This window comes from Crocodylus siamensis, chromosome 13 (genome assembly GCF_052110815.1).
Source record: "Crocodylus siamensis isolate JL-2025a chromosome 13, ASM5211081v1, whole genome shotgun sequence".
Classification (NCBI taxonomy): domain Eukaryota; kingdom Metazoa; phylum Chordata; order Crocodylia; family Crocodylidae; genus Crocodylus; species Crocodylus siamensis.
This window is the reverse complement of record NC_143407.1, coordinates 15,110,417-15,134,283: the sequence shown is the minus strand read 5'-3', so window position 1 is coordinate 15,134,283 and position 23,867 is coordinate 15,110,417. Positions and strand designations below refer to the sequence as shown.

Sequence of the window (23,867 nt, the reverse complement as noted above, 5' to 3'; positions counted from 1 at the left end):
CTCTGGGGGGAGTCTGTTCCAGACCCTCGGCACTTGAATTGTAAAGAAATTTCTCTTTATGTCCACTCCTAAGCAATCTTCAAGCACTTCATGCCCATTGTTTCTTGTCTTCCCCTGGAGTGCCTTGGTGAATGATTGCTCCCCCAGGTCCTGATTTGTGCCCCTTATATACTTATAGGCTGTCACCAAGTCCCCTCTGAGTTTTCTCTTCTCCAGACTAAACAGTCCCATGTCTTTCAGCCTCTCCTCATATGACCTGCTCTCCCGACCTCATGCACGTGGCCCTCCTTTGGATTTCCTCAAGCTTCTCCACATCCTTGAAGTGTGGCTCCCAGAATTGGATGCAGTACTCCAGCTGTGGTCTCACCAAGGCTGAGCAGAGCAGGAGGATGACATTCTTAGTCTTGCTTGAGATGCATGCCAGCCTTTTGATTTGCTCTGCCAGCTACAGCATCACATTGATGGCTCATGTTCATTCTGTGGTCTATTACGACCCCCAGGTTTTCTTCAGGTGTGGTGCTGGCAAGTGTAGTACCACAAGCCTGTAAGTGTTGCAGATTATTTCTTCCCAGGTGGACCACTTTACATTTTTCTGCATTAATCATCCTCAGGTTTTGATCTGCCCACTTTGCAAGCTTGTCCAGGTCAGTCTGTATCCCCAGCCTGTGCTCAAGCATGACGTCCCCATAGATTCATAGATTGTTAGCAGCTAGAACAGACCTTGCAAGATCATCGGGTCCAGCCTCCCTGCACTAGGCAGGAAAGACAACTGGTAGGGCTGTGCGAAGCTTCAGTAATCGATTCGATTCAGAGGAGATTTGGCCCGATTCAGCAGCTGAATCTCCAAACAGAATTGGGAGACCTGTTAATCTCTCCAAATAGAAGCAGAAGCCTCTGAATCAATTTGGAGAGATTTGGAGACTTGGCCACAGACTGCACAGGCAGACACTAGGCAGTGCCTGCAGGAGCAGCAGGGGGGAGTAGCCAGATGAGCCTCACCTTGAGCCAGCAGCCCCAGGAGAAGCTATGACTTGTCCAGCTGCTCACCTGACTGTCCTCCACTGAGCCAAGCCAGGCAGTGCTGGCAGGCCCAGGAGAAGCCCCGGGGGCTGGGGGAATGATTGGGAGCTGGGGAATCAAACCAGGAGTGGGGGGGAATGATCAGGGTGTGGGGGAACAAACAGGGGCTCCCCTCCTCACTTCCCAATTTGATTTCCCAGCTCCCCGCTTGTTCCCCCCAGCCCCTATGGCTTCTCCCAGAGTTGCCGGCTCAAGTCACAGCTCATCCGGCTTCCTCCCTCAACAGGCAATGCTGGTAGCCCTGAGAGAAGCCATGGGGGCTGGGGGGAATGATCAAACTGGAAGCTGTGGAATGGAACTGGGAGCTGGGGGGGAAGCCCTGGTTCAATCCCCCAGTCCCCTGATCATCCCCCCCCCCCTGCCCCCCAACCCCTACAGCTTTTCCCAGGGCTGTCAGCACTGCCTGCCTTGCCCTGGCTGGGGTGCGGCCGGGGTGCAGCCGAGGGAGCAGTTAGACAAACTGTGGCTTCTCCCGGGGCTGCTGGCTTAAGCCAGGGCTTATCCAGGTACTCCTGCTGGCACCGCCTCCCCAGCTGCTCTTGGGAAGCTGCGGCACGACTAGAGCCTCTCAGATCCTCTTTTGAGACCAAACTTCATCATATGCCCGAAAGCAGCAGCAGCATCGAGCCTCCAAGCAGCCCTGGTGAAGGTTCCTCTCCTTTGCTTACCTGGCAGGGGTGGGGTCCAAGGAGCTGCTGCGCCCGTTCCCTGTTTAGGTGTAGATGTTACAGGTGACCTCAGTTGCTGCCGTCACAAATTCAGGCCCTGAATTGCTCGTTCTCATGGGTATAGAGTGCACTTCGCTCAGTCTTGCACTCGCGTAGCGTGGACCCGTTCTCGTAGATTGTATTGCAAAACAGGGCCTGACTGGATCTTTGTCATTTTTACCCTATGTGAGCAAAGGGATTGCACTCTCCCTGGTGTGGGTGGACAGTTTGTGGTTGTTCACGTACCAGGAACTGTCAGGTGCTGCTTTTCTAGTTGGCCTGTTGCCTTTTTTTCTTTAAACAGCTCCCCAGTGTATGCCAGGACTTTCAGCACTGGTGACTCATTGAACAGACTTCCTGTCTGTACCATTTACACATCTCCCTTTTCTCTCTTCCTGAATGCTTGATACCCATATAGTCTATGGCCAAATAAGATTCAGTGCCAAATATCTTTGGATTCAGCTGAATCGCATTGGGACAGTAATTTGAATTGCTGAATCAAATCACTGTCCCTCCAGATTCTGAAGCAAATACCTTCTGCTTTGCATCGGCCTAACAACTAGGGATCAGGTGACCCGAGAGGTGACTGCCCAGTCTCCTCATGAAGATTTCCAGTGTAGGTGATTGCACCACCTCTGGAGGGAGTTTCTCACAGTCTAGACACCCTGACTATGAAGGAGTGTTTCCTAGAATTGAGCCTGGAGCAGTCTTCCAGGAGTTTATATCCATTACTCCTGGTCTTCCCCATAGGATCCCTGGTGAACAGTAGGCCTGTGTGAAGTGGCTAGTATTTGATTCGGATTTGACCGATTCAGGGGACAGTGATTCGATGCGGTGATTCGAATCACTGTCCCAAATCAATTCAGCCGAATCTGATTCAGAGATTTGGCTGCTGCCGAATCTCCGAATCGGACAGGCCCCATCCCCTGTCCACTCTCAATGACTACCCAGTCCTCCCCAGCTCTTACCTCTTTGGGGATAAAAAGCCCTACACTCACCAGCTGCTGCCAGGTGGGGGGTGATCCCCACTGTCCCACATCACGTGGGAGGCGCTGCAGGAGCCCACAGAAGCCCCAAGACCACTGCAGGAGCTGGTGAGGCCAGGCTGTTGTTTTTTTCTTAAAGGGCCAGGAGCTGGGGTTGGCAAAGCAGCCATGTGGGGGCTGGGAGAGTGGGTGGGGTGACTCATGACAGCCCCCCATGCAGCATGGGGCAGCAGCTGGTGAGTGGGGGCTTTTTTTTTTTTTTTTAAAGAGCCGGGGGAGGCTGGGGGAGCAGGCAGGGGATGGGGTGTAGTGGGAGTCCTCCCATGGTCCCCTCCTTCAGCCTCCCCTCCCCCACCCCCTACTTACCAGCTCACAGTCTGGGTCCAGCTCCCTTCTGCTGCGGGCGGGGACTGCCCAAATCACTGAAGCTCTCCAAATCTTTTCCGAATCTATTTGGAGAGCTTCAAATCAGTTCAGACCTTTTAATTGGTCCCCTGATTTGATTTGGATTCAGAGATTCGGCCACTGAATTGGGCCAAATCTCCTTCAAATTGAATCGGCACCCGAAGCTTTGCACAGCCCTAGTGAGCAGTTGTTCACCGAGCTCTTGATGTACTCCCCTGATGTAGCAATAAGCTGCTACCATGTCCCCTCTCAGCCTTCTCTTCTTTAGGCTGAAGAGGCCCAAGTCCCTCAACCTATCTCCATTTGGCTGGCCTTGCAAGTCTCTGATCATATAGGTGGCTCTTCTCTGGACCCTCTCAAGTTTTTCCACATCCTTGTTGAAGTGTGGTGCCCAGAACTGAACGCAGTATTCCAGCTGCAGTCTCACTAGTTCTGAGCTCAGTGGAAGAATCACTTCCTTGATTTTACATAAGATGCTTTGGTTGATACATGCTAGATAGACATTTTCAGTATCTAATACACTAATATTTTAATGTGTTTAATAGTAGCTCAGTATTAATTACCTATCTAAATGGTTGTCTGATTCCTCCCTAGTTTGAGATGCTTTGTGCAGCTGCGATGGTGAAAGTCAGTTGTGGCACATCATGCCCTAAGGCAGCAATGGCCAACCTGCAACACGTGCTACAAGCAGCACAGGGAACCTCTGTGCATGGCATGCAGCAGATTGGGTGGGAGCAGAAAGCAGAGCAGCAGACTAGGTAGGAGAAGGAGACTGGAGTAGCAGTCAGGGTAGGCATAGGGCTTAATATGTAGGATGTCTGCTAAAGTGGTTGGGCCTCACAGCCCTAAAGGACTTCCAGTGCAAGCAAAACACACACAAACTTGCATGCAGCTGTGTCTTAAAGAAAAGTGTTCTAGTGAGTGGATTGTACCACTGAAGTGACCTGAATCCCAGCTATCCTAATAATACTTCAGTGTGTAGTGCTGTTAAAGTGCTCCTTGCATGGTAATGGCTTATGCCTCATCAGTTTTGTCGCTACATCATTTTAGAAATAATGAAGGTAAGTAAATACTTAACACTGCAAGAGGACATAACTTGCTTACAGATCTCACTATGAATCTGTGGCAGTCAGGATTAGAATGCAGTTCTCCTGACTCATGTTCTCAGCAGGAGCATTGGCACACCCCAGTCAAAATCCCCAACCGTAGCCACAGGTAACTCCCAGTGGCTCTGAGGAAGTGAAACCCTGAGGTGCATAGCTGCCAGCAAGGAAAAAAATCCTTTCCAGCCCTTATGACTACCAGCAAAGCCCAGAAGCATGCAAAATACCTATAGTATAGCATAGACTGAGCTGCTCTTAAATCATCCCTGACCAATGCTTATCCAAACACTTCTTGAATACCTTCAGTGACAGAGAATCCACAACTTCTCAGATCAGTCTATTATGATATGATGGTCCCTGCCTGGGCCCTTAGCTTCCACTTGGAGAATTGTTAAGAACAGCAGTTGTGCTCCAAGCTCCTTAATCCTCCTGCCAAGCGCCTCATAGTCACCTCTGATTTGCTCAGTGTAATTTCTGGCAGTATTGTTGTTCCCTGCGTAGACAAGAAGGAAAGGGTAATAGTCTGAGGGATAAATGAGCTCAGGCAATCTTTCTGTGATATCCTGAATGTGGGCTCAAGCCAGACAGTGCACCTCCCGAAACCCCAAATCCAGATAACAAATTGGTGCCTCTATTACCCACAGAAGGGAGTCTCCAACCACCACTACTCTCCTTTTCCTTTTTGGTGCAGTCATCTCGGAGCCACCATCCCTGGGTCCCTGAATTTCCTGATGTATTGCTGGGTCCTCTGGGTCCCACTGCTGATGTCCTCACCTCTGCTTTGTTCCCACCTGTTCTACTGCAGGGTGCTTGAAAGCAGTTGCTGACTTATATCTGCATCTCTTGAATTCTGGGGACCCTTCTAGTAGTGATATATTGCCAGTTCTCTTTTCCCTTTGGTCTGTCTTATGTGCTTCTTACGACTTCTATCCAAGAAGTCTTCATTTTCCCTGATAGCATGAAGCATATAGATCCCCGAGCTTTCAACCCTTCAATCTTTTCCTCCAAGGTGGACATCAGCTTATACTTGGTACAGATTAAATGATCTTGACCCTCTGGGAGGAACATGAATGTGACACATCCCATGCAAGTAACAACAGCTAATCCAGTTTCTATTCATGCCTCCTATCTTTCCTGGAGGACACCTAGGCTATAGGAAACAAAGCAAAGTGGGGGGAAGAAAAAAAACATGCCCACCCATGTGTGCATGCATGTGTTGCTTGCTGTCTAGCTGGCTGGCTGTCTCTCTCTCTCAGCCTCCTCCTATTCCCTGGTTCCCTTCTGTGACAAATTCCCAGACAGGCTCCCTCTCTGCACTTCTCCTCTGGCTTTATAGACATCAGTGGTATCATTTTTCACCTTAATGTTGCTAGCTTGACAGAGCTCTTTCAGGTCATGTTCACAAGCATACTAGAGGTAGGCAAAGCTAAATGGAAAGGTATCAGAGATATGGCCCACAGAGTCCTGTCATCTGGCCCATGCAGCTAACAGTGGGGGACAATGTTAATTGTAGGGACAATGTTAATTGCTGCTGTTGCCACTTGTCTTTTCACCACATTTTCAACCTGTGCACAGCTTCATGGACTGAATGGCATGCCTCTGCACTCCAGATTAAGCCCACAGACCAGACCTGCACTACTCTGGCCCACAGGCTGAATGGATTCATGCTATATGAGAAATTACTTTGAAATCTTCCTTAATCTAACATGGGCTAGAAGCATGAATGGCCTGGTCTGAATCCAAGCGAAATGTGGTAGAACCTAGAATCTGGCAAGCCCTATTCTTGCAGCTGCTGCTATCTTATAGTGCATCTCCTTGAGGGGACAGAGGCACGGCCTTTTTGGTGTCTTGGGCTGGCTCAGGTCACCCAGCTGCCTGTCAGTGAATATAGCCAAATCCTATTTAAGCTTCACATACCCAAATTGCACATACATTGTATGAGGGGAGGTTACCTTTGGCACTACTGTATAGTTTGGGGTTCTGTTTTGCCCTGTAATAGCATAGGACCACCCTGCAGCTCTGTCTTCATGGCTAAATTCTTTAGTCACCAGGCCATGTACTGCCCAAGCATTGCCCTAAGAGTCCTCCAGCCCTCCCTTTGAAGATAGTCCACTGTGCCGTTCAGTCTCTGGGTAATGCATTAAAGAATAATGGAAAGTCGTTGCCCCATTAGGAGCAGGGGCCTAGGCTAAACTATAGGGCCCTATCCTTTCCTGGACAAGAGCCATATCGCTGAAATATGCCTCCCTCCCCAGCTCTCTCCTATCCCCCTGTTTTGGTGCCCTGTGGGCCAGTGTCAAGATTGGCTCCTTAGGCTCATGAAAGGGAAATAGAAGCAGATCCCTTGTCATTCAGGCTAAGGCAGTTGGATGTGGTGCTGAGCCTCACCATCAGGCATGGTTTAAGCAGCTACAGAAAGATGGTGTCTTTTATTTACACGAGCTCAAGGGGCCCCTTGGCTCAAGTGGACGTTTTAAGGGACTTGATACGCTCCTTAAGGTTACTAGTTTCTGTTGTTCTGCAACTGCTAGCTGTTGCATAGGGTAAATGTGTTTGCACTTCTGCAGAATTATGAGCACAGTCCCCAGCCTGATTGTCACTGATACTAAGTTGGCACCAAAACCACCCCCCTCCAGGTGTTTGGATGAACTTTCAGGCCTCAAATACCCTTAGGTTGCCAGAGGGGCTTTAATGCTGCCAGAGGAGGCAGAAGGCAAAAGGTTGATGCAGCTGCCGCTTCTCATTGCCAAATTTCTGACCTTAAGGCAGCTCTGTGGGCTGGATGACATACATGGCTCTGCACTCTGGATCTCGGCCATTGACCAACCCCACACTACACATCTTGCCCCTGGGGCTGAATGAGTTTGACACCCTGATCTAGCCAGTGAAGATACAGCAGTATAGCCTTCAGTTCAGGTTAGGTCCTGGGCACGGGAATTTCCCGGACATCTGCTGAGAAGAGCAGTCAGCCAGGTCTGAACGCTCACGTAGGTTCTTGGCCAGAGTGCAGGACCTCCATCTAACCCAGGAGGTGCACAGCCCCACCAGGGGGGACGCCTTGTTGGAACTAGTGCTGGCCACGGGTGATGACCTGGTGAGGGGGCTGCGGGTGCTTAACCACCTGGGTGACAGCGATCATCGCCTGCTGGAATTCACCATCCAGCGCAAGGTGGCAAAGGCCTGCAGTAAGGCAGCGGCCCTAGATTTTAGGAGGGCAAACTTCAACGAGCTAAGGAGGATAGTTGGGGAAGCGCTGAGGTCCTGGCGGGGAGGGGAGCCAGGTGTCCAAGGAGAGTGGTCGCTCCTTAAGGAGACAATCCTCCAAGCCCAAAGGAAGGTAATCCCAACGAGGATCAAAGGGAGCAGGAGAGCACACAAGCCTCTGTGGCTCACCAAAAGAATCCGGGAATGTCTCCTGGCTAAAAAGGAGGCTTATACCCAGTGGAAAGAAGGGGTCGTCACCAGGGAGGACTATTCTGTAGTTGCTTGGGGATGTAGGGGGGCAGTTAGGAAGGCCAAGGCAGAGATGGAACTGGGACTAGCTTCCCAGATTAAGGACAATAAGAAGTCCTTTTTTAAATATGTAGGGGGTAGAAAGAAGGTCCCAGGTAATGTGGGGCCCTTGCAGGACGACATTGGTAACTTGGTCGTCACACCAGACGGCAAAGCTAACTTGTTTAACGATTTCTTTGCCTCCGTCTTCCTAAGTAGGGACCAGAACATCCACCTCCCTGCTGGGCCCCCCTCGGGCCCCGGGGGAGGCACACCTGGGCCACGGGTTAGCGAGGATTTAGTTAGGGAGCTTCTGGAGGGGTTGGACGTATTCAAGTCAGCTGGCCCGAATGATCTCCACCCTAGAGTTCTAAAGGAACTGGCCGAGGTTTTTGCAAGTCCCGTGGCACGGCTTTACGAGCACTTGTGGTGCTCTGGAGAGGTACTGGAGGACTGGAAGAGGGCCAACGTGGTCCCCATCTTCAAAAAAGGCAGGAAGGAGGACCCGGGAAACTATAGGCTGGTTAGTCTCACCTCAATCCTAGGCAAGCTGTTCGAGAAAATTATGCTGGCACACATCCAGGAGGGGCCAGCAGGGGACTGCATGCTTAGGGGCAACCAACATGGGTTCATCAGTGGCAGGTCCTGTCAGACCAACCTGGTGGCCTTTTATGATCAGATCACCAGATGCAGGGGTAGCAGTGGGTATAATCTTCCTGGACTTCCGGAAGGCTTTCGACACTGTCTCTCACCCCGTTCTCATTAAGAAACTGGGGGGCTGTGGTGTAGACACCCACACAGTCAAATGGGTCGCCAACTGGCTGGAGGGCCGCACCCAGAGGGTGGTAGTAGATGGGTCCTTCTCAGCCTGGAAGGATGTGGGCAGTGGGGTCCCCCAGGGCTCGGTCCTCGGGCCCGCACTGTTCAACATCTTCATCAGCGATTTGGATGAGGGGGTAAAAAGCACCCTGTTCAAATTTGCTGATGACACTAAGATGTGGGGGGGCGTGGGTACATTGGAAGGATGCAACAGGCTACAATCAGACCTAGACAGGTTACAAGGGTGGGCGGACGAGAATAGGATGGGTTTCAACACAGACAAGTGCAAGGTGCTGCACCCCGGGAGGAACAACCAGCACCATACCTACAGGCTGGGGAACTCCCCTCTTGTCAGCACGGAGGCGGAAAGGGATCTGGGGGTCATCACTGACTCCAAGATGAACATGGGCTGGCAGTGTGGGGATGCAGTCAGGAAGGCCAACCGCACCTTGGCATGCATCCACAGATGCATCTTGAGCAGGTCCAAGGAGGTGATCCTCCTCCTCTATGCGGCACTGGTCAGGCCACAGCTGGAGTATTGCATCCAATTCTGGGTGCCGCACTTCAAGAAGGATGTCGACAGCATGGAGAGGGTCCAGAGGAGGGCCACTCGTATGATCAGGGGACAGCAGGGCAGGCCCTATGAGGACAGGCTGCGGGACCTGAACCTGTTCAGCCTCCAAAAGAGAAGGCTGAGGGGGGATCTTGTGGCCTGTTATAAACTAGTCAGGGGGGATCAGCAGGCATTGGGGAAGTCACTGTTTCCCCGAGCACTGCCAGGAGTGACCAGGAATAACGGTCACAAGCTGGCAGAGGGTAGATTTAGGCTAGATATCAGGAGGCGCTACTTCACAGTCAGGGCGGCTAGGGTCTGGAACCAGCTTCCAAGAGAAGTGGTGCAGGCTCCTACCCTGGGGGTGTTTAAGAGGAGGTTAGATGAACATCTTGCTGGGGTCATTTGACCCCAGTAGTCTTTCCTGCCATGGCAGGGTGTCGGACTAGATGATCTGCTCAGGTCCCTTCCGACCCTAGAAACTATGAAACTATGTAGTCCAGGGGATAAAAAGACAGCACCTGAAGAAGCGGGGAATAAACTGAACTTGGTTCTCTGAGGTGGGATATTTTGGATAAGCTAGACTCGCTAAAACCCTAAGGTAAGATGAATATTATTTGGACTTTTTGTGATAAAAAGCATTTTGTTTGTTCAGCTTTGTTTCTGCTGTTGAAAGTAAACTGTTCTCTGTTTTGGAAAAGCTTGTTTAGGTCTTCATATTGAGGATGGGTCCCTGTTCCTGAAGTGAAGCCACCACAAGATTCAAACCCATTCAGACCTGCTGAGCATTCATAGCTGGTAAGCAAGGTGCATGTTCAGAGATGCAGCTAGCTCTGTAAACTTGTCTCTGTCTTCCAATGAACCATAGATATGGTCTGGTGCAGTAAGGCAGTAGCCCAAATTGAACCTCATCCATGCAACAAGTGGCTTTTAATCTTAATTTAACACAGTAGCCTTTAGGCCTGCGCAAGTCGGCAGCGATCCGAGCCAGCTTCGGATCCGGCCACTTTGGATGGCAGTGATCCAGTCTGGAGCTCTGGACCAGGTTTCCACCTCGATCCGACTGGAGCGGCTCTGAAGCTTTGGAGCTGCCTCGGAGGTCCGGCCATAGTTATAATGGGGGAATCAATTAAATATCTATAACTTTGTTGTTTTTTTGTCTGATTTGGATGAAACTTACAGGGATGGTAGCTTCTGCTGATAGCATGAAACCTGCCAAGTTTCAAGGAGATTGGTGCAGGGACTTGGGGGGAACTGTACCCCAAATTCTTGAAAGCCAAACTCATGTCACATCTATTGTTACACCACAGGGGGGTTAAAACTGCAGGGGTGGTGGCTCTTACTGAGGCCACAAAGCCTGCCAAGTTTCAAGGAGATCGGTGCAGGGGTTTGTGGGGAACTGCACCTCAAGCTGCGGACAAGCAAAACATGCCATGGGTGACACTGCGTATGTTAAGGCGCAGCGGGGTGACAGCTGCAGGGATGGTGGCCCCTGCTGTGGGCACAATGCCTGCCAGCTGTGGAAGAGATCCGTGCAGGGGGGTTCTGGGGCCCTGCACCCCTAGCTTCTGACAGACAAAACTCGTGCCATGGGTACTTGTGGGGCTGACTATGTCTGTCTTGGGGCAGTTGGTTGTCTGTATTGATTCTTTCCTCGCCTTAGCCTGGTTTTGTAGGTGCTAACTGATGGCAGTTAACTGGCTACATTAGCTAGGTCCTGTTTATTGAGCTAGTCCCTGAGTGAATCATAGTTTCATAGTAGGTCAGGAGGGACCTAAACAGATCATCTAGCCTGACCGCCTGCCACAGGCAAGAATGAATGCTGGGTTCACAAGACCCCAGACAGGTGATCATCCAACCTCTTCTTGAATTTGCCCAAGGTAGCAGGTGAGGACCACTTCCCTGGGAAGTTGGGTCCAGATTTTGACCACCCTACCTGTAAAATATTGCCCCCTGATCTCTAACCTAAACCTGTTCTCCATCTGCTTATTACCATTGTTCCTTGTCACTCCAAGTGGTGCTGGAGAGAAAAGGGCTCTACCTATTTGCTGTTGATCTCCCCTGATGAGTTTGTAGGCAGCCACCAGTTCCCCCCTCAGCTTCCTCTTGCTGAGGCTAAACAGGTTCAGGTCCCTCAGTCTCTCCTCAGAAGGCCTGTCCTGCTGCCCTCTCATCAAACAGGTGGCCCTCCTCTGAACCCTCTTCAGGCTGGCCACATCACCTTTGAAGTGTGGCACCCAGTACTGGATACAGTACTCCAACTGCAGCCTGACAAGTGTCACATAGAGAGGAAAGATCACCTCTCTGGACTGGCTTGAGATGCACCTTTGGATGCATGACAAAGTATGGCTGGTCTTGCTGGCTGCAGTCTGGCATTGGTGGCTCATGTTCACTTTGGAGTCAATAATGACTCCAAGATCCCTTTCCACCTCTGTGCTTTCAAGAAGGGAACTCCCCAGCCTGTATGTATGCTGTGGATTCCTTCTCCCAAGCTGCAGCACCCTGCATTTGTCTATATTAAACCCCATTGATTGGTAACTGGTAACACAGCAGCTTAGCAGCCAGGCCTGCAGTAGTGTCTCCCCTGCCCCAAGACAAACAGACTCAGTCCCACAAGCACCCTTGTCATGAGTTTTGCCTGTCAGCAGCTAGGGGTGTAGGGCCCCAGAACCCCCCTGCACTGATCTCCTCAACAACTGGCAGACTCGGGGCCACCATCCCTGCAGCTGTCACCCTGCTGTGCCTTAACACACGCAGTGTCACCCATGGCACATGTTTTGTTTGTCCCCAGCTTGAGGGGCAGTTCCCCCCAAACCCCTGCACTGATCTTGAAACTTGGCAGGCTTTGTGGCCTCAGCAAGAGTTACCACCCCTGCAGTTTTGACCCCCTGTTGTAACACACAGACATGACATGAGTTTTGCTTTCCAGGATTTGGGGTGCAGTTCCCCCCAAACCCCTGCACCGATCTCCTTGAAACTTGGCAGGCTTCATGATCTCCGTAGAGCCTACCACCCTTAAAAATTTCATTCAAATTGGACAAAAAACAACAAAGTTATAGATATTTTATTGTTTCCCCATTATACCCTATGGCCAGATCTCCAAGGCAGCTCCAAAGTGCTTTGGAAGCTCCAAAGCGCTTCAGGAAGCCTAACGAGGTAGCGCTTTGACCCAGATGTGCTGCTTCGGACCTCGAAGTGTCCAAAGCTTCTCTGGATCCGAAGTTCTGTCTGAAGGCTCACACAAAGCCCTAGTAGCCTTCTAGGTATTGAGTTGCTATTCCTCTAATGTCCTGATGATGGAGCCCGTATCCCTCATATTCGGTTCTGACACTTCCTCTACTATGCACAGAGGAGCTATCTGCTTCCATACAACCAGCTCTGAGGGCAGCATCTGCTGTTGAGAGCCCCCTTCCTGCCGGGAATCATCTCTGATACACAGAAAAGACCCACCAAGACACTATAAGATCTGGATTCAGTCCTGCATGAAGCCAAGCTCCTCCTTTTCAAAAGCCTTCCCTATACCTCTGGGCTGCCCTATGCACATAGTGAATGGCGAGGCAGTGTCCTGCATTGCTCCTCTTTGTGTCACTTGTCTGCTGTATTGCAGTATCAAAAGGCATCAAGCTTCAAGTCAGCACCTGCCCTTCTATGGCAGAAACATACATCCTTTGCCACTTCCTTTCTCGCCATCTTGTTCCTATCCTGAGTGAACTGAGAATACCTTCCATGAGGTACAAGGCAAGGATTTTTGTGGGTGATACCTTTTATTGGACTCGCTGCATTTGGTCTAATAAAATAAGCAGTGGGTCTAATAAATATTTCACCCACACACATCCTTGCCTTTTGCATAATTCCTAGACCATAACAGCCTCAAAATTGCTCCAACATTTCCTAAGATAATAGCTTTCTCTCCCCCTCCCCTGGCCCTGTGCTCATCCTCTGTTGGACTCTGTCTGCCTGTTGTCATGATTTACCATGATGGAATTGGTACAGGATAAATAATGGCAACAGAGGCCCAGAATTCATCTAGCAGGTGGGCATTGAGGGAGAACTTCTATCCAGCTTTTGGCTTGTTTTTGGTTGGGTGTTTTTGAGTTGTGAGTTAGGAAACAAAACTTTGACAGAGAAACTGGAGTCAGACACCAGTTAGGCCTGGGTTTTTCTTTGAGTAACCTAGACTGGGAGTTTTATGTTAGGTCCCCTCAACAGTACTACAGTTCACCTGGATCTCACAAGAATACTCCTGCTACTTCTCCTAATACAACCTATGGATAAGATGTTCCCAGACCAACAGAAGGCTTCATGCAAAGAACCCAGAGGCTACTGTCTTAAATGCTCTTGGCATTTAAGACACCTAGACTGCCCAGCAGAATCTGGCCTAGGACCAGTTTGCCGCAGTGAAATTACCCGCCCCCGACCCCCCATGGAATTATGCCAGGTTGGTTTGAGTCCTGTAGTGCTGCACAGTAGGTCATGTCATGCTGAAAGTCAGGTGAGGCTGGGCTCCTTTAAAAGTATATCCTTGAGGCCAGGTTATGGGAGAAGGGCTAGCTAGCTGCACAGTCAGCACATGCTGGTGGTTACAGGGTGGGGTGGTTGTCTGGGCACCTGACTCTATTTCTAGTTCTCGCAGAAACTCAAACATGAACAGGGCACCTTGGGTTGGGGGTTTGGTAGGGTGAACAATGTGAAACAACCAAACTGCAGTCAGAGCCAGCAACAGAAAATTCAGGCCTGAGATGCTTGGAATTGGGCTCCCAAATTTAGGGGCTGCCAGGGTAATTGTGCCAGTGCCTGGAAACTTGCTGCTTCATCTCCCCCGGCTGTGACGTGCAGAGAGCAATAGCGCTCTACCTCACACAGGTCCTAAGGGTAAAACATTGAAGATCTCCTAATGCCAAGCTAGAAGGAGCTGGAAAAGAGTATTATGGGCTTCGTGGAGCACAGAGGAGAATAGGTTCCATTGCACATGTCCTGCTTCCCTCAGGGAAAAGCTGTGTCCTTAGCCAGCCTGGGGGGACGGGAGATGGGCAGTTGAGCAGGAAGGAGGGAGCAGGTGTTGACTTGCTAAGAGGGCAGCCTGTGGAAAAACAGCTTGCTGTGACCTGAGAAGAGGACAAGGGTCCCTGTGCCCTCCTACCCCTGCTCAGCAGGGGCAGGTGCCTGAGTGTACTGCAGCATCAGTAATGCAGGAATCCTTGGGGACAGGTGGGTTCAGAGGGCAGATGCAAGAAGCTATGTAGGGTGCAGCCCAAAGCATTCAGCCACTTCCAGTTATCTGATCAGCCCTGGGAACAGTAATGCCTAATGTCCACCCTGGTTCTTGGGGGCCTTCTGGGGTGAGCTGTCACGTGCTCTGCTGCTGCCAGCCATGGAGAGGGTTAGAGCTGCCTGTAGCAGGGGTAGCGGGCCTGAGGCTGAAGGTCAGGAGAGTGGCGGGGCCAGGTTTGGGGCTGGGCAGGCCCTGAACAGAAGGCTGCACTGGGACATGGACAGCTAAAACCTGCCTCTGACTGTGCTCTGGATTAGCATAAGGCAGTGATCAGGTTTTGGGCTTAGGGGGGCATTGTACCCATGTGCAAACAGCCACAGTGTGGTGCAGCTCAGGGAAGCAGCCACATTGGGATACATGTAGCTGCAAGCAGTTGCAGCTTGAACATTGCAGTCTCAGACTTAGGAGATCAGGAAAGCAGCAAGCCTGCCATAGGTAGAGTCCCTAGAGCTGACTTGCAGAGCCAGAGTGAGTGGAAGGGGTTGGAGTAGTGCCACAGTCCTGGAGGAATCTTCTTCTGTACCCTGAAATCTCTGTCCCCTTAGCACTCATTTGGGCCCAAATCAAGTGCTCTCCCTTCTGTGCAGTGCTTGAGGCTGGATGCCCTCACTCTGACTAGAGCCAGAGAGCAATCCTGATTTGTCTGAAGGGCAGTATCCTGCTTCCCCCACCCCCACCCCCACCCCCACCATTTTAGCATGTGATGTAGGGAGCCCAGAGCTGCAAAGGATCTTCTTTTGATGGGGTCTGTAGAAGAGTTTGGGAGAAGCGGGGGACCTTCCTGCTACACAGGGTGGGGAGCTGACCAGAGAGCCTGGCAGTGCCTCAAAATGCACATCTATGGGGTGTAGAGGCAATGGAAGCTATGGAAAGGGCTCTCTTGGTGGGGCAGCTGATGGCCTGCTAAGAGGAGTGGGTCTCCTCTGAAAGTCTCACACCATAATCCTGCTGTGCCCTGAGGGGTGGGTGAGCCAAGACCCCTCAGCCACCCCCTCAGATCTCTACCCCCTATTGTTTCTTATGATCGAGCAGGTTCCTCAGGCCCTTCACTGTGTTTTAGCACCTAGTAGTAGCAGCCCAGCTGCCTCTTCCCAGGCAGCTGTGTTTGACCTGCCTGGCAGTTACAGAGAAGGGCTCATGTTCCCCTGGGTGATTCTGCAGGCTGAGATACCTCTGGGTATATGAGGCTCTGCCCCTATAGGGACCCCAGCCTCATCTGAGTTTATGCTGGCCCTGCCTGCTCCTTGCCCTGCCCCCATCTGCTTCCTGGCCTTTAGAAGGCTGGGAGTGCCCTGGGGGAGGAGGGACTGGACATGCATGGCTGGCAACTCAGGGCAGGCTGCAGGGCCAGGCTCCTCACGTAGACAGGAACCCCCTACAGCGACTTCTCTGTTAATACAGTTCCCTATTAACAGCATCTGCTGCCTGGGCTGCCAGCTGGCTGCTCAACTCCCTGGGGGGTCCCTCCAGCCTTGCAAGCAAGGTGCTCACCTGGCACCCCAGCCTTGCTGTAGCTTCACCCTCAAGGACAGAGACACTGTAGGGCCTGCTGGTGCCTTCAGACATGCAGCACCTTGGCCTTCCCCAGCAGTGGGAGCACCACAGCCTGCCTCCCCCAACCTGTCCCCTGTGGAGGCTTCCTTTCTGCCTCCCCTAGGTGTGTCCTTGCAGCTACCTCAGTGGTAGTGCTGGGTTGGGGGAAGAAGAGGCAGCTATAGCTCAGTGTGAGGTTTGAAATCAGGCCCTTCACTGTGTTTTTAGCACCTAGCTGTAGCAGCCCATATGCCTCTTCCCAGGCAGCTGTGTTTGAAATGCCTGGTCGCTACAGAGAAGGGCTCATGTTCCCCTGATGGATTCTGCAGGCTCAGATACCTCTGGGGGACCTCTGCCCAGCCTCATCTGACCAGGTTGGATCAGGGCTGAACCGGGAGCCCTGGGACCACCCAGCCTTATCCCATCCTCCTGTTCCAGGTGCCTGGCCATATACCAAGGAACTGCCCTAGCCAGTCCCAGATAGTAAGGATGGAAAATACCCGTGAGGCCCTCTCCTTTTGTCATGGGAGTTGACAACAGCTGCTGAGCCAGGCTGCCAAGGCTTAGGGTGACAGATGGAGGATGGATGGCCTTGCACTGAAGTAAATTCAGGAATAGACCCCACTAGGCTTAGGGCCCCCAGCCGCCACATCCCCAGAGCAGTGTAGACCACTCCTCCAACACACCAGGGACAGTTTAACTCTGGATTAAATACCCTTTGCCATGGGAGAAGGGTGTCCATGGAAATTGGGGTGATAACATCACAACACATCACACTGTCGAGAAGGCAAGCAACTAAAACCAACCTCCCAGGTGCCAGCAGCACTCATGCCCTGTTCTATCGACCTGGCAACTGGAGAAGCCTTGAGGGCACACCGTGCCTGTGTGGTATGCACTTGGCTGGAATCCCTCCAGAACGGCACAGTGTTAGCCCCTCTATGCTCTTGTTAAGAGACTCCCAGCTTGCAGCCTGCCAGGACCTTCCCTCTGCCCTGGATTCCCCCCCAGGCCCAGCTCAGCACTGCATGATTGGAGGTGCTGGCTCTGAGCTGGGCTGCAGCTGCATGATTTCCTCAGGCATCAGCTGGGCTGGCTGCTCCTAGCATGGCAGGGGCAGTCAATGACATTCAGATTCCAAATGGACACAGGGAGATGCTTGTTAATTCCATGCATATTTAGCCCCAGGAATTCACTGCCATAAGCCCTTCCAGCGACAGAGCGCATTCAGCTTCAAAAAGGGACTAGAGTTTTACAGAGAACACGACTGTTCAATAACACCAATACCTGCTTCAAAGGGAAGAGCAAAGTTTCTAGTTTCTTTTTACCTGGAGAAAAATGTGTACTGTGTTATACGTGATGATGCACTGCACAATCTGCACCCCCCACCCCTCTATTTAAAATCCTGGATCCACCCCTGACATCCACTGCCTCAGACATTTTTTAGTTCTCATGCAGCTCAGCCCCTTCATTTATGAACACTTGCATTTCTCAGGCTACTGTTTCCCCCCCATTTATTAGTTGCCAATTCTCTCCTTACATCTCCTCATGACGTAACATTATGAATGGATGTTCCACCTCCAGTGCCTCTCCTTTCCCCTGGAGCCTTGACCAGCACACAGTATTTGCATATACTTACCTCATTTTTATTCATTTCCAGTTCAGGTGGGTATTTTAAGTCTGAAGGGCTGGATGGATAAGAAGGAATTAAGCACTTAAGTGCTTCATTAGGCACCAACAGTTTTCTCAAACTACCCACTCTGCTGCTGCCCTACCCTCTGGGCACCTAAAAACCCCTAGGGCCCTAATTTCTGCCCTTGGCACTTAACCACTTAAGTCCTGAGACTGTTGGAAAGATAAGCTCTGGTAGGATTCTGTTTAATGCCCCTTCATGCCCTGCTTGCCTGTTGGACGTGATCTAGCAGGCAGGGTCAGAATACAGCTAACCTCCCAAACCCACAAAGCTCAGGGAAGGGGAAGGGTCCCTTCCTTTTACTCACTAGGATAATGTAGTTAGAGCACCCATTTAGGATACGAAGACTCAGACTCAGATCCCTCCTTTGGGGCAGAGCAGGGAATTGACCGTGGATCTGTTGTAGACATGTTCCAATCGCACAGGTTTCTGGGGGTAGGAGGCTGTTCTCTCAATCTCCTTCTGAAGCTGTTTCACTTTGTAAGAAAACTGGAAACTTATGGGTGCAGGGGCTGGAATTCCAGGTGAGTGCCGTAACCAGCCAGGAAGAAAGTCATTTTCCCTTTCTTAGGCTCCATGAATATTTAAATATTCAATGTAAATTGGAAAATTCAGCAGAAGAGATGGAGAGCTCTGCCTTAGACTGCACTATAGCCAAATGCTTCAAAATAGTCTTTTGGAAGGTGGGAAACCCGTGTCAAGTCTCTGAGCAAAATTAGATCAAAGGATCTGAACCTAACTATCCCCCTTCCCAGCTGAGTGCTATGAGCACTGGGCTGTTAAAACATATGTGGATGCACAGTTCTATGGGGATAAAGGACTGAGCTGGCTTGGCAGCAAACTCCAGAGAAGAGTTCATCTCTATGAATCTCACATGGAGGCAGTGCCTAGCTCCTCCTGAGGGGCAGGGATCCCTTTGTGCACTGCCCACTCAGTATCTTCAGTGCACATTTGGGTTACACAAGGAAATTCCTCCAAATTTGCATCTGAAATCTAATCCCTTCATGGTTACCTCTTTAATGGAAACGGATATAAATAGTTCATGGTCAATGATTCCAAGCCTCTCAAGCTCTCGAGCAGTGGGAAATGGATGCTAGGCAGCGTCCCCCTTGACTTTTAACTTCATGTTCTGGCTTGTGCAGTTGTTTTCTGTGTACCAGAGCAAAACGTGTGGTATTACAGGCTCAGGTAAAATCTCCCAAGCAGATAGAGGCTTGTTGCAGGTGCCTGGAGGGCTGCCAAAGGGATTCTTCTTTTGCAACCTGTGGCAAGTGACCCTGCTCATTTCTCCTTTGCTTTTTCTTCCTTGTATATTGACTTAGTGGAATTCCCTACTGGGATCTCTAGTGGTTGGCAGTACCGCTCTGGCATTCTGAAGAGCTCTGTTTGCCCTGGAATGGCACCTCCTGTTCTTTTCTCTCTCTCCCCTGCGTACATCACACCCTCCCTATGGACCTTCCCCCTTACCCCCCCAGACCCTTCCCCCCTCAGCTTTCTGTTACATCTGCTAATCCTTATTGCCCTTGTATTTCCTACCTAGAGCACGGTCTGCCTAATGAGCTCTGCCTGCTTACATCCAAAGAAATGAGCACTTCAGCCTGCAGTAGGAATCGGCGGTGGCAGAAAGTGAGCCCCAGGGATGGTGGTAGAGATCACCATCCCAGTGTCTAATACAGACTCCTTGCACTCCAGCCAGCCTCCCAATAATCCATGGATACCAGGCCCAGCCATCAGTAACAATCACCCCACAGGGTGGGTCTCCAAGGTCCAGATTATTTCTCTACTTGGACTTTGCATGACAGAGCTCTCATCTGCATCACTTCCCTCAGGAGGTGCCTCGTGCAGGCAACTGTCAAATGTCCTGCTTTAATCTAAGGCCATGACCAGCATTATCCACCTTGGGTATTGTAGCAGTGCCCCTACAGACACACTTGAATGTCTCCAGCAAAGGTGCACAACACTTCTGAAAAGTCAAGCACTCTGAATTAGGCACCCAAACATGGATTTAAGTACCTCCCCACATTTGGTGATGCTGGCCTCACCCTGGGATGTATCTTCAGTGTATTCAAGTGCACTTTGCTGTTCTTAGTGTGCAAGGGCCAAGGATGATACTGAGCTTGAATGGCCATGATAGCTTGTGCTCTTCAATATATTCATTAACAACTGGGATGAGGGGGTGGAAAGCTCAATTATTACATTTGCAGATGATACCAGGCTGTGGGGAAATGCGGGCACAAGGAGGATAGGGTCATCCAGGATGACCTGAACAGGCTGGACTCATGGGCAAAGTAGAATCAGATGAGGTTTAATAAGTGCAAAATCCTTCATCTGGGTAGGAAGAACCCTCCTCACAACTACACAATGAGTGGTGGCCCACTGGCTGGGACAGCATCTGAATGAGACCTGGGGGCTACGATCGACCAGAAGATGGACATGAGCCAGCAGCGCGATGAGGTCACCAGGAAAGCAAATAGAACTCTGGCGTGCATCAGCCGGTGAGTGTCCAGTAGATCCGGGGAAGCGCTCCTCCCTCTGTATTCGGCACTCGTGAGGCCTCAGTTGGAGTCCTGAGTCCAGTTCTGGGCACCGCACTTCAAGAAGGACATAGATAAGCTCAAGAGGGTACAAAGAAGAGCCACCCACATCGTCAGGGGAGGATAAGCCCTACACAGGAGACTCTGAGAATTGCGCCTGCTCAGTTGGATGAAGAGAAGGCTGAGAGGTGACTTGATAGCTGCCTACAAGTTCATTAGGGTGAACACCAAGATTTAGGTGAGCAACTCTTCAGGAAGGCACCCCAAGGGAGGGTGAGGACCAATGGGCATAAGTTTATAGAGGGTAATTCAGGCTGGATATAAGGAAGAACTTCTCTGTAAAGGTCACCAGAATCTGGAACACACTCCCAGCAGTCACCATCCTTGGAGGTGTTCAAGAGGAGGCTAGACAGGCACCTTGTTGAGCTTGTCTGAGCCCAGTAACTTTCTGCCCATGGCAAGGGACTGGACTTGATGATCTTACAGGTCTCTTCTGGTCCTACAGTTCTATGATTCTATAGCCAGCAGGCTGATCACAGAGACTTTTGTGGTGCGCAAGGGCAGTGGGGAGGTACTGCAGGGTCTTTCCCTCCCAAAAGTAGAGCTACATTGCTGTGACTGGCATTTAAGCCTCTGATGAAGTGAACTTGCGTTCACAAAAGCTTGTGCTTTTAAGTTTTATATATAAGCTTAAAATATAAAATTGCTTTCAAGCTTTTTATATAAAAATCTATTTTATCTTGTTTAATCTAACATGGATAACTACCTCCTTCCATTTAAGCTGCAGGCATTGCTGACTCCTCACTCACTTCTGTAGGCTTCAGATTAGAGTTGCATCCTACAGCTACAGTAGATTCAGTTTTAGGTACATCCTAGGGAACCAGGGCCTGAGAGTTCACAACTAGACTTGACACCTATAGAAGCTGGAGAAGGAAAAGTGTCTACTGGGGATACTGTAAAGCACCCCTCTCCTCTAGGAACCTGGGCAATGACCTGCTGTCGGGGCAACAGACCTTGAACACAGGCAACAATAGGGGCAAACCGTGCCTCAGAAGCCCCCACAATCCCACCTGCTGGTAACTGCACGGTTGTAATTTACTGTACCACTCTTTAGACAAGCACCTTGGTTTTTCAGTCCAACTTGGTGCTACTGCTGCCTTCTAAGATGACAGCTTGACACACTGTGTAGACCCTTAAGGCACCTGAGGGTTCTCATCTGCCATGTCTTTGCTGGAATTAATAGTTAAAGGGGAGGAAGATCTTACTTCTACGTCCCTCAGTGCCTTGCTGTCTTCTACGTAGTATCTTCACCCCTGTTGCTCTGCCTCCCCTACACCCTGCCTAACGCCAAGTTGGACTTAGGGTCTCGATCCACGACCGGACAAAACTACAAATCGTCCATTTGTTTATACACAGACATCAGGTTCATACGCAGTCTTTTCCTTATCCCAAGGTTCTGTTGTCCATTCCGCTCCCTCCTAGGCAATGTTGGGGTAGGGTTGCACCTTAGACTTGGTGCTTCCATCCATATACTCACAAATTCACTTTGCTTCTTTTCCTTTTCAGGTTCACCATCACTCCAGCTCCAGTCTGCAATGTCAGGGATCCATGCCTGCTGCAACAGTGAGTATTTTGGCTCCTCTGAGACCATTATGGTGAGAAGCCTCTCAGCATCTGGCTTCTGCCAATTGCCCCTGCTAGGGCAAATGACCTCACTGTGTTGCTCACGTTCCCTCGGGGACCATTTTTCCAGTCCTCCCTGGGTGTTGCTCCAGGTTGCTTTTGAACTAGTGAACACAGGCCAGGTGCCAAATCGCTGCCAACACACATTTACAAAGCATGCCCAGACCAGCACTGGAAGTCCACCCCGGTCTGCTGCCATGCTCAGCATCAGCCGTTCCACTTGTCAGTCCCGTGCCGCAGGTAAGTTACCTCTCATGGTCGTGTCCCTGCCACAGTGGTCTTGGAGCAGTTTTGTATTTATGGAATGATGACAGAAATCAGCCCTTGAGAAGAGCATGGCAAGGGAAAAGTGGGCAGTGGACCAATTCTTATCGCTGGCTTTACATTTTCACAATCTAAATGAAGTAGGAACTTTGCAATAACTCTAAGCAGATGGGCAGGTTTGGCTGGAAAAATAAGATAAAAACCAGAAGCAGGCAGAGGCCCAAACAGCAGCACCAGAAAGAAAAACAAACAGCAGGAAATTAGAGGCAGGGGGGTTAACCACTGCAAATGCAGAGCAGGGGGAGGAGGAAGCAAGTGACAGACCTGCCAGGGTGGATTTCCAGCTGCACAAGACAATGTTGGAGCCACTGCTTCCCCCTCATCTCCCTTCCCACTTCCCATCAATTGTTTGTTGATCCCCTTGGTCACAGCTTCTCTTCTTATTCAATTACAAGCTCTTTGGGGCAGGGACCATCATATTCTGTGTGCTCAGACTTGTATTAATGCAGTGGGGTCCCGTGGTCTCAGCACAGTGCCAGTGAAGAACAACAGTGAAGAAGGTCTCCTCTGCATAGGTAACCCCTCTGCTAGGAGTGCACTTATGATGCATTGCCACTCCCCCTGAGAATGGCACCCATGGGTGCCACTCATGGGAGATGCAAACAGTGCCCAGAAGTACTGTTGGAGGGCTGGGGCAGACAGGGGTGAAGCTGACAGCATGTGGGAAACATTCCTTTATGTTTGGTGACTGGCTCAGGCTGCATAGATTTGAATATTTGGTCTGTAGCACAAAGTGGGCTGAACTTAGGAAAGTGGAAGACAGCCAACTAGGAGTCACCCTGCTGAATTGTTCTAGCAAGGTGGGACTATGGGGGCCAAGATGTTATTTCTTAGTGACCAAATAGCCTCCAAAAGGATAGAGAATAGAAACCCCTTAGCAGGGGACCACCTCTGGGCTGATTTCTCTGGGCCAGAGACCCAAACCATCTCAAGCAGAACATTTCTGAGGAGAGGAGGCAGGCAGGAGCTGGCTTCCCTCGTGGATGCTGACCAAAACAGCTGACTCTCAGGGCTGATGAGGCTGGAGGGAGGAATCACATTTAACTCTTGTTTTTCCATAGTTCTGTAACTGTTGTCCTCTTTTCTCTTAGAAAGCACATGCAACCAAGCAACTAACAGGCGGTCCTCGGATGTACGACAGAATTGGTTCCTAAAAAACGCATCTTAAATCGAAACGTTGCAACTCAGAACCAATTTTCCCATAGGAAACAATGTTATAAATGGGGGATTAGTTCCTGAACCAAGACCTGATACCCTACTTTCACCAAAAATAACCCAGAGTTTTATACTCAATCAATTATAGATGAGTAAAGTAGCTACATCAATGTATTTATATTGTAAATAGCAATCGTATTGATTTGGAAGGACTTCTTTGAGGCGACTTTGCTGGACTTTTTGAAGGGCTCTCGGTTGGATTTTTTGAAGAGTTCTTGGCTGGAGTCTTCTCAGGAGTCTTGTCTGCTTTCTTAAAGAAAGTGTCCCAGGAAGTTTGGACAGACATTCTCCAGGGAGACAGGCAATGCAATGAACTTGTTAGCTGATGTGGCGTGGCATGGCGTCGGATCAAGCATTGTAAAGTTGAAACTGATGTCATAAAGTTGAAACAGGGTGTCAATTTAGAAGATGTAAGTGCAAAACATTGTAAGTCGAGGACTACCTGTACTTGCAAAGCTGGGGTTCTATTGG

The 23,867-nt window shown here is 50.4% G+C and overlaps 1 protein-coding gene across 9 annotated transcripts in view; it reads left to right on the top strand.

Annotated features, from left to right (window-relative positions):
* The window catches only part of DNAJC30 (DnaJ heat shock protein family (Hsp40) member C30), a 27,987-nt gene extending 4,172 nt beyond the window's left edge, over positions 1-23,815 (top strand). The window contains exons 2-5 of one of the 9 annotated variants that reach the window (XM_090026142.1): positions 9,847-9,943; positions 19,977-20,135; positions 21,741-21,797; positions 21,928-23,809. The gene's annotated coding sequence lies outside the window, so the exon portion shown is untranslated. Of the gene's footprint in view, positions 1-9,846; positions 9,944-19,180; positions 20,413-21,740 lie in introns of all 9 variants that reach the window. The other 8 variants (XM_090026141.1, XM_090026144.1, XM_090026145.1 and 5 more) reach the window with 8 other exon arrangements.
* The last annotated feature ends 52 nt before the right edge of the window (positions 23,816-23,867 follow it).